We start from the raw sequence: 9,088 nt of genomic DNA, 5'->3' as shown, positions 1-9,088 counted from the left end.
AGCTTCTCGCAGCCAGCTCCAGTCTTGCACCCAAGGCGCCTCCAAGCTCCATGAAGGCGCATCGGACACTGTTCATCCGAGGCTTTAGGTTGCTCCTTTGCACCTGCAATACGTTAATCCCAAACACTATCCTGCAACACAAAGTTAGCACAATAAATATGATAAATGAAGTATAGACAGTCTCCAGATTGTCCGAGTCTGACTTCGGGTTTCCAACCGGAAACCCTAGGTCGACCCGACGCCTACTGTTCCCTCTATGGGGAACGCGTCCTCACCTACTCCACTCAGGAGATTTACCTGATGTCAGTCCGGTCCTCTAGACCGACTGGACTTTCCGCCTAGGGTTATCACCCCTAGGACATAGGGTTACCGCCCCCTAGGGTTTTTCTCCACCTAGGGTTACCACCCCCTAGGACATAAGGTTGCCGCCCCTTAGGGTTTTCCTCCACCTAGGGTTATCGCCCCCTAGGACCTAAGGTTGCCGCCCCTTAGGGTTTTCCTCCACCTAGGGTTACCACCCCCTAGGACCTAAGGTTGCCCCCCCCCTTAGGATTTTCCTTCACCTAGGGTTACCGCCCCCTAGGACCTAAGGTTACCCCCCCCCCCCCTTAGGATTTTCCTTCACCTAGGGTTACCACCCCCTAGGACCTAAGGTTACCCCCCCTTAGGATTTTCCCCTGGACTTTCCTAAAACCTTATTTAACCGCGTTAGATAACAAGGAATCTTAACTTTGAATCCCTTTGCCATTATCAAAACTGAGGTTCAATCGTCGGATGCTTACTGCACCAACAATCTCCCCTTTTTGATTATGGCAACCGAAATTCAAAGTTAAGTAAAAATGCAATAAACATACGCATAAATAAGCACATGCATAAATAAAGCATAGGCACATTCACAACAAAATTTTCGTTTTAATTTTCTTTCGTTTTGAATTTCTTCCTACTCTCCCCCTTTGCCATATATCAAAAAAAAAAAACCCAAGAGAGTGAAGAAAATCTAGGCCTTAGCTTATCTTTCAAAGATAATTTTCAATCTTATCTTTTAAAGAGAAAAATAAAGGGTTAAGCATACTTTTGATAAACACTTAGTTTTTCTTGTAAGACTTTTAGCTAGGTGAAATCATAATTTTGAAAGCAAAATTTTTAGTTTGAGAGATACTTTTAGCTGAGATAAAGTTATTTTGTTTTTTAAACAGTAACTTAGCAAATTTTTGTGATTTCAAAAAGATTTAGTTTTTCAAAAAAAACTGTTTTGATGAAATTTTGAGAATGCTTTGGAAAATACTTAGCATTTTCAACAGAACTTAGCATTGAAAATAATTGCTTTGAGAGACACTTAGCTAATTTTTTTTTTTAAACACTTTAAAAAGTACTTAGCTAAATGTTTTCAAAAAAAATATTTAGCTAAATTTGAAAATACTTAGCTATGTTTTCAGCTTAAAAATGATTGCGTTGAGAAAATATCTTGCCAAGTAGCTAAGTTTAGAAAATAATTTAACTAAGTTTAGTTAGAGAAAACTTAATTAAGTACTTAGCTTTGAAAACATTTAGCTTATAGAAGAGTTATAATTTAAAAGTCAGGTCATAAATAATTTTAACTTTAAAGCTAAGTTAAAAATAGCTTGAATTTTCAAAGATATGCCAAAAATAGTTTTTAATTTTGAGGTCAAGTCAAAATTTTTAAATAAAAACTAATTTTAAAACCGACTCAAAATCACTCCCCCTTAATTAATGCCTTAATAAATTTTTGAGTTCAGGAGTTCAAGCATGAGAGGTTAAAAAATTATTTTCCTAATTTTCCATCTCACTCATTCTAGATTAACAAGCATGTTTAGCATATGAGTGAGTGTCAGATGGAGTTTACTTTAATTTACAACATTGAAAATATCAGTTAGAATTCCAAATAAGTGACCATTTTTTGAAGATTTAAAAATTAATTGAGTTTAGAATTTCAAAGATTTTAATAACTTGGGTTTTGAAATTAATTTTTCAGAGGATATTTCAAATAATTTTTTAAGTAGTTTTGAAATAATTTTGAAATTAATTTTTCAAGGGATTTTTCAAATGATTTTTCAAAAGATTTTGAAATGATCATTTTCAAATGATTTTACAAATAACTTTTGAAATTAAGTTTTAAATTTTGAAATGATTAAGTTTTGAAATTAAGTTTTAAAATAATTTTGAAATGATTTTGAAAAGATTTTTCAAATAAATTTTACAAGAATTTTAAAGGATTTTGAAATGATTTTGAAAAGATTTTTCAAATAATTTTTAAAATGAAGTTTTGAAATTAAGTTTTAAAATTTTGAAAAGATTTTTCAAATAAATTTTAAAAGAATTTTAAAGGATTTTGAAATGATTTTGAAAAGATTTTTCAAATAATTTTTACAATGAAGTTTTGAAATTAAGTTTTAAAATTTTGAAATGATTTTGAAAAGATTTTTCAAATAATTTTTAAAATGAAGTTTTGAAATTAAGTTTTAAAATTTTGAAATGATTTTGAAAAGATTTTTCAAATAATTTTGAAATTGATTTTGAAAAAAATTTTCAAATAAATTTGAAATGAAGTTTTGAAATTAAGTTTTAAAATTTTGAAATGATTTTGAAAAGATTTTTAAATAAATTTGAAATGAAGTTTTAAAATTTTGAAATGATTTTGAAAAGATTTTTCAAATAATTTTAAAAGAATTTTAAAGGATTTTGAAAATATTTTTCAAATAATTTTAAAAGAATTTTAAAGGATTTTGAAATGAAGTTTTTAAATAACTTTGAAATTAATTTGAATTTGAATTAATTATCAGGTTGATTTTAATTATTTAGTCATCTCACCTGATCTAAATTTTCAATCAGGGAATCCTATAATTTTAGTGAGATGAATTGAGGTTTAATTTAAGGGTTTTGTTTTAACTTTGTGTTAGATTCAGGTTTAGCTTTGGGTTCAACAAGTAAGCATTCTTTGGATAAACTTCTGGGCTATGGTGAGTCACAAGGAACTCATTAAAGTAACCATGCCTTCGAGGTTTTCCAAATAGTCCTACCCATTGAACTTAATACTAAAGCTTGGTCTAACTAGTTAGGATCCATTTAAGGGTAGTTTCGGTCAGTTCCACTTGTCCAAATACACCAGGTCGAAGTCATATCTTCCTAGACATACGATGCCCAAGCTTCCCCAACGTACTATCATCCAAAAACTTCACCAGTACCGTCGGTCAAGTTAAACCTAGCCCATTTTTTTTCTAACCTTAATTACCCTGCCGGGTAGTCTACTCTTGTTTATCCATTTCGGGTACATTAAGTTCAGTTACCCAGTCGGGTAGTTTAGTTAGGGGTTCCAGCTATTCTAGATCCTCCTTCTAAATTTTTTATTTGATTTACATTGAATTTTTGAATTTTGATTTAAGTTCGAATTTTTAAGTCAATTTCGAATTTAATTTTGAATTTTTTTAAATTTAATTTCAAAATTTTAATTTAATTTCGAATAGAATTTTGAATTTTTAAATTTAATTTAATTTCAAATTTTTAATTGAATTTTGAATTTTGAATTTTAATTGAATTTTGAATTTTGAATTTAATTGAATTTTTAATTTGAATTATGTTCTTAATATTGTTTTTCTATTAGCTCCCCCTGGATCATAGCCTCGATATGGTCTATCAAGGTAATAGGCTTGATCCTTGGGGACCCAATAGTGACCAGTTCCAACTTGATTAACCAAGTTAGATTTTGGCACCCATGCTTGGAGAATTTTTCTATTATTTCTATTAACTAGCGATAAATATGATTTGTATTTTATTTTAGTTTTAAATCCAAGTCCAGTTTTGTTGTAAACGGCTCGCTGTTTTCCAAGAATTAGATCCAGATTCTTGGAGCCCAAGGTGAATCGTTACAACGTGTCCTTGAGTTCTTTAATTTGAGCTTTCAAATTGGAATTTTCTTCCTCAAGTTGTTGGACTCGAGTTGAACTTCCAATTTGAACTGACTCAGTTAAAGAGCTCAAGTCAGTCGCTTCCTTAAGGGTTGTTACCTCCTTTTGGAGCGACTTAACCCGGACGTTGGATTTAGCCAACTTTTTTACTAAGTAAGGTAATAATTCATGCAAGTTATCTAATTGAAATTCTGCGAGTAGTGAACTTACAGTGGTTTTTGGTCCTTCGGAAATGAATGCGGATTCGTGGCTTCGATCAGACTCAGTCTCGGATTCGCTCTCGGTTTCTGACTCATACTCGGACTCAGTTTCCGCCACGGTTGCTAGTACTGGTAGAGCGAGGAAGCTCGTCGGTTCTTCTACGTCGGACCCGGATTCATCTGAAGACTCGGACCATATCTTTTCCTCTATCTTACTTGTACCTGCAACCATCGTAATACCTTCCTCGGCCAAGGTAGTATTATTCTGCTCATCTAATTCAAATAAATTATTTATTAAATTATGCTTACTTACTTGAGCGTCGGAAGTGCCCTCGTGTAGTTTCATCAACTTTTGCCACAACTCTTGCCGATGCGGTTCAGTTCTTCATTGGTTAGGCCACATTGTAGCATGCAGGTTGCTTTGGCATCGGCTTCAACTTTTTTCATTGTGCTAGAATCCCAGTTGATGCATGAGATAAGTTCTCTGGTGTCGTCACGTGGAAGTTCGAGTCCGGTCTGGATGATGATCCACATCTCGACTTGCGTCTTGAGGTGGTATTCCATCCGGTTCTTCCAGTATCCAAAGTCCTCGCCAGAAAAGAGCGGCGGTCGGACGGTGCAGAATCCTTCTTGGAATGCCATTTTAAAAGAACCTTGCACACAAAAAATAGCAAAAAAAATGTACCAGGACTTGATCCTGGATTAGCAGTGCGGTATGGAAGGATAAAAATAGAAGTTCACCAGTTTCGAGAAAAAATAATAAAATATTAATATTATTAAAAAATATTTAAAAAATATTATTTCAAATTTTGCCAAAGTCAATATTTTATCAATACTAATAAACCGTGAAAGGATGAAAATGAATTTTTTGAAAATAATTTTGGAGGGAAAAAACGAAATATTTTTACCCTATACAAACGACAAAGCCACGAAAAATGCTTGAATGGTGGTTGCACCAGTTCAAAGCGACCCCGCTCTGATACCAATTGTTGGATCGAGACGCGCTAGAGGGGGGGGGGGGTGAATAGCGCTCGCGGCTAAATCGTTCGATTATTGGAATCGTAAAAAGCGTAAGAGTTAATGCAGCAGAATAAAAACAAACACACAAAGACGCAAGAGATTTTTACTTCGTTCGGAGCCTAAGGCGACTCCTACTCGAAGGCCCGCGATCCTTGATCACTTCCGGTGGGCAACAACTATAAGCTCGATTATTACAAACTAAGTATTACAAGAAATGCGATAAAAGAAATCTATACCGACGACGAAAAGAGAAATCTTGGAGCTCTGGGTCGTCGGAGACTTGTAGCAGCACTTCCGGGAGTCTTTCGGAGCAGCACGTTGAAGAAAGAAGACTTGGAATTCATTAATTTAAGCTGCTGGTCGAACCCCCTTTATAAATAATGTTCAAGGCGCCTTGAATGCTACCCAAGGCCCCTTGAATAGGCCGAGTCAGCCGTGGAGATAAAGAGCGAACTGGTCGAATCTTATCACAGATTCAAGGCGCCTTCCACTGTTCACAGGGCGCCTTCATCTGTTCAAGGCACCTTCCCCTGTTCATCAAGGCGCCTTGAACAGCTTCTCGCAGCCAGCTCCAGTCTTGCACCCAAGGCGCCTCCAAGCTCCATGAAGGCGCCTCGGACACTATTCATCCGAGGCTTTAGGTTGCTCCTTTGCACCTGCAAGATACGTTAATCCCAAACACTATCCTGCAACACAAAGTTAGCACAATAAATATGATAAATGAAGTATAGACAGTCTCCGGACTGTCCGAGTCTGACTTCGGGTTTCCAACCGGAAACCCTAGGTCGACCCGACGCCTACTGTTCCCTCTGTGGGGAACGCGTCCTCACCTACTCCACTCAGGAGATTTACCTGATGTCAGTCCGGTCCTCTAGACCGACTGGACTTTCCGCCTAGGGTTACCACCCCTAGGACCTAGGGTTACCGCCCCCTAGGGTTTTTCTCCACCTAGGGTTACCACCCCCTATGACCTAAGGTTGCCGCCCCTTAAGGTTTTCCTCCACCTAGGGTTACCGCCCCCTAGGACCTAAGGTTGCCGCCCCTTAGGGTTTTCCTCCACCTAGGGTTACCGCCCCCTAGGACCTAAGGTTACCGCCCCTTAGGATTTCCCTCCACCTAGAGTTACCGCCCCCTAGGACCTAAGGTTGCCCCCCCTTAGGATTTTCCTTCACCTAGGGTTACCGCCCCCTAGGACCTAAGGTTACCCCCCCCCCCCCCCTTAGGATTTTCCTTCACCTATGGTTACCACCCCCTAGGACCTAAGGTTACCCCCCCTTAGGATTTTCCCCTGGACTTTCCTGAAACATTATTTAACCACGTTAGATAACAAGGAATCTTAACTTTGAATCCCTTTGCCATTATCAAAACTGAGGTTCGATCGTCGGATGCTTACTGCACCAACAGATAGCCTATGAGATGTTTTTGAAATCCCTCCTGTTCATCAAATCATTCTGTCTTCCTCGTCTGATAGGCCCAATTCCCCGTCGATCGTCTGCCTTTGTTTCTTCCGAGACCAATTTGTTGTCGATCTGTGGTTTCCCTTTCTTCCTTTTATTCCAGCAGTTTGTAAATATTTTCATGTTTCCCTTCCTCAACTTGTGCCGAACTCCTTTCGGCTGCTGTGTGGAGTCATCATCCTATTCCGTCTATACGACATTCTCTTATCCCCCAGATCTTTCATTACTTTTATTACCCTAAAATGTGTTAGACCCCATGGTTGTTTTGATGTGATCAACCAAGTTGGTTAGGTCCTGCTTTGTGTTTGATCCCTGTGTCTGATTGTACAGGAGCGCAGGAAGTCGAGCGGAAGACGCAGCTAGCGAGAAGGACGACACGGGAAGGGAGCCGACGAGCTCGGTGCGTCCGAAGAACGAGAGAGCTGCGGAAGAGTACACCGGTGGGCGAGAAGAACGTGCGCGGTGTTCGAGGGGCATTAAGCCGGGGAGGAAGGCTTCTCGAGGAAAAGGCTGGAAATTGGGTTCAGGTGAGCCCTATTTCGGTTGACCGAAATCACCCAAGCAAACGGAGCTTCGGAAGTCAAAGCGAAGAAGAAAAGGAGTCAAAAGAGGCTGGAAACTATTTATACCATGCAAGCAAGAAGGTATTTATAGCAGGAACCTTGAAGGCGCCTTAAACATGCATTGAAGGCGCCTTCATTGCTTGTTGAAGGCGCCTTGAGCTAGGTTAAAATGACCGTTGAGGTTCGGATAGAGTTCTATCCGAACAACTCATTGGAGGCGCCTTGGACCTCTGTTGGAGGCGCCTTAGACCTACGAGATAGAGTTTCCAGGGACTATAAAAGGACCCCTGGACCTAGGAATTATATATCAATTATTCAATCAACTCTGTATTCATTCCTAGCAATAGTTCTGAGCTGTTAGAGTGTAAAAGGCTTCTATGCCTTCAGTAAAGGAGACTTTTTCTAGTGCGTTTTTCATCGCCCTGGATTAACAACATTCTTGGTTGTAACCAGGTTAACTGCTGAGTCTCTGTTTTATTTCTGTTTCTTTATTTCAGTTATTTTATTATTGCTATTGCATTTTTGAGTTGAAAGCACGAGGAGGGTATAGTTTTTATTTTTCAGGCAATTCACCCCCCTCTTGTCGGCCTTCGCTGCACCAACAAAATGTCCGATTCGGGGGCCTTCCTCTTCTAGTCACGAGTCGGTTTGATATTCTTCGACAAGATGTCGACCTCCAATAAGCACTGAAAAAGTTTTTTTTTTTCATGCGCCTTCCCGAGTGGTCGAACTTCCCGACCAGCTGGCAGCTCGAAGTGGCGCCTCAGCCTCCTCTGAAAAGCTACAAGAGCTGCTCGGACTACTTAAACGCAACCTCTATGCTGGCCAGTCAGAAGTATGACATCCATAAGCTGCTGCTAGAGGGCATCTTATACATCTTCGGCCTGAGTCTGATCCGCACTCGGCTGCCGACCAGCCTAGGTATGAAGCTTCTTTACCTCTTCCTTTGATGCTAACTGATTTTTTTTTCTCTTGCAGCCGAAGTCATGATGCGAGCACATATAGCCGGTAAGGTGAAGCTTAAGGACGCTGCGATCGAGGTGGTGGCCACTAAAGAACTGCCAAGCCAAGGCCTACAGTCGGTCAGCTCCCACGAAGATCCACTCGCCCTGAGCAAGGAGACGCCCATGGTGGTGGGCGAAGGTGAGGCTAGCCATGCGTCGAGCGGAGGAGCCGCCTCGGGCTCACAGCCTCCAGCCGAGAAATGCCCCATCATTCTCGTTGAGGAGCCATCGGGCTCGACCTCCTCTAATGTGCCACTGAACAGGCGCAAGAGGCGCCGAGCTAAACCTCCATCATGTTCCGCTACTTCAGCGCCGCAGTCAGCCGAGCGGGTCAAAACTTTGACCCCAACTCTGGTGCAACAAACGGTGGCCTCCGTGTCGTCCGATCGGATGCCGCCCCTTGCCGTTCTGCCCCAAGGGACTCTCGTCGTGCGGTCGGTGGCCTTCATGCCATCGACTTCGAAGCCCTCCAATGTTCAGAAGTCCCACATCTGTTCGGTGACGGTGTCTCACCCCTCAGGTAGGGCAACCTCGGTGCAGTCGGTCCCAAGCTGCCAGCACCATATCACTGCGATCCTCCACTTTCCCACTGAAGAGTACAACAAACCACATGTCGGGTATCAAGGCCCCAAGCACCAGATTATCATACGGGGGTTGCTCGCCAAAATTTGGGAGGACGTACGAGCCCGTGCGGCGATGATGTCTCCGGGCACTCTCGCGAACAGTCACACCCAAATGTCCACTGGAGTAAGTACTTTAATGTAAATTCATACTTCGCCTCCGATCGGCACTCACGAACTCCTTTTTGCTTGTCCGCAGTACTGGGTAGAGAGCTTGTCCATGTGTCATAGGCTCACCTTTTTTGAGGAGGAAGTGAAACAACTGAATGCGTCGAGCGGTCAATCTTCTGCCGCTCAGGAA

Source organism: Zingiber officinale, chromosome 8A, assembly GCF_018446385.1.
Source record: "Zingiber officinale cultivar Zhangliang chromosome 8A, Zo_v1.1, whole genome shotgun sequence".
NCBI lineage: Eukaryota > Viridiplantae > Streptophyta > Magnoliopsida > Zingiberales > Zingiberaceae > Zingiber > Zingiber officinale.
Note: the sequence above shows the minus strand (reverse complement) of the source record.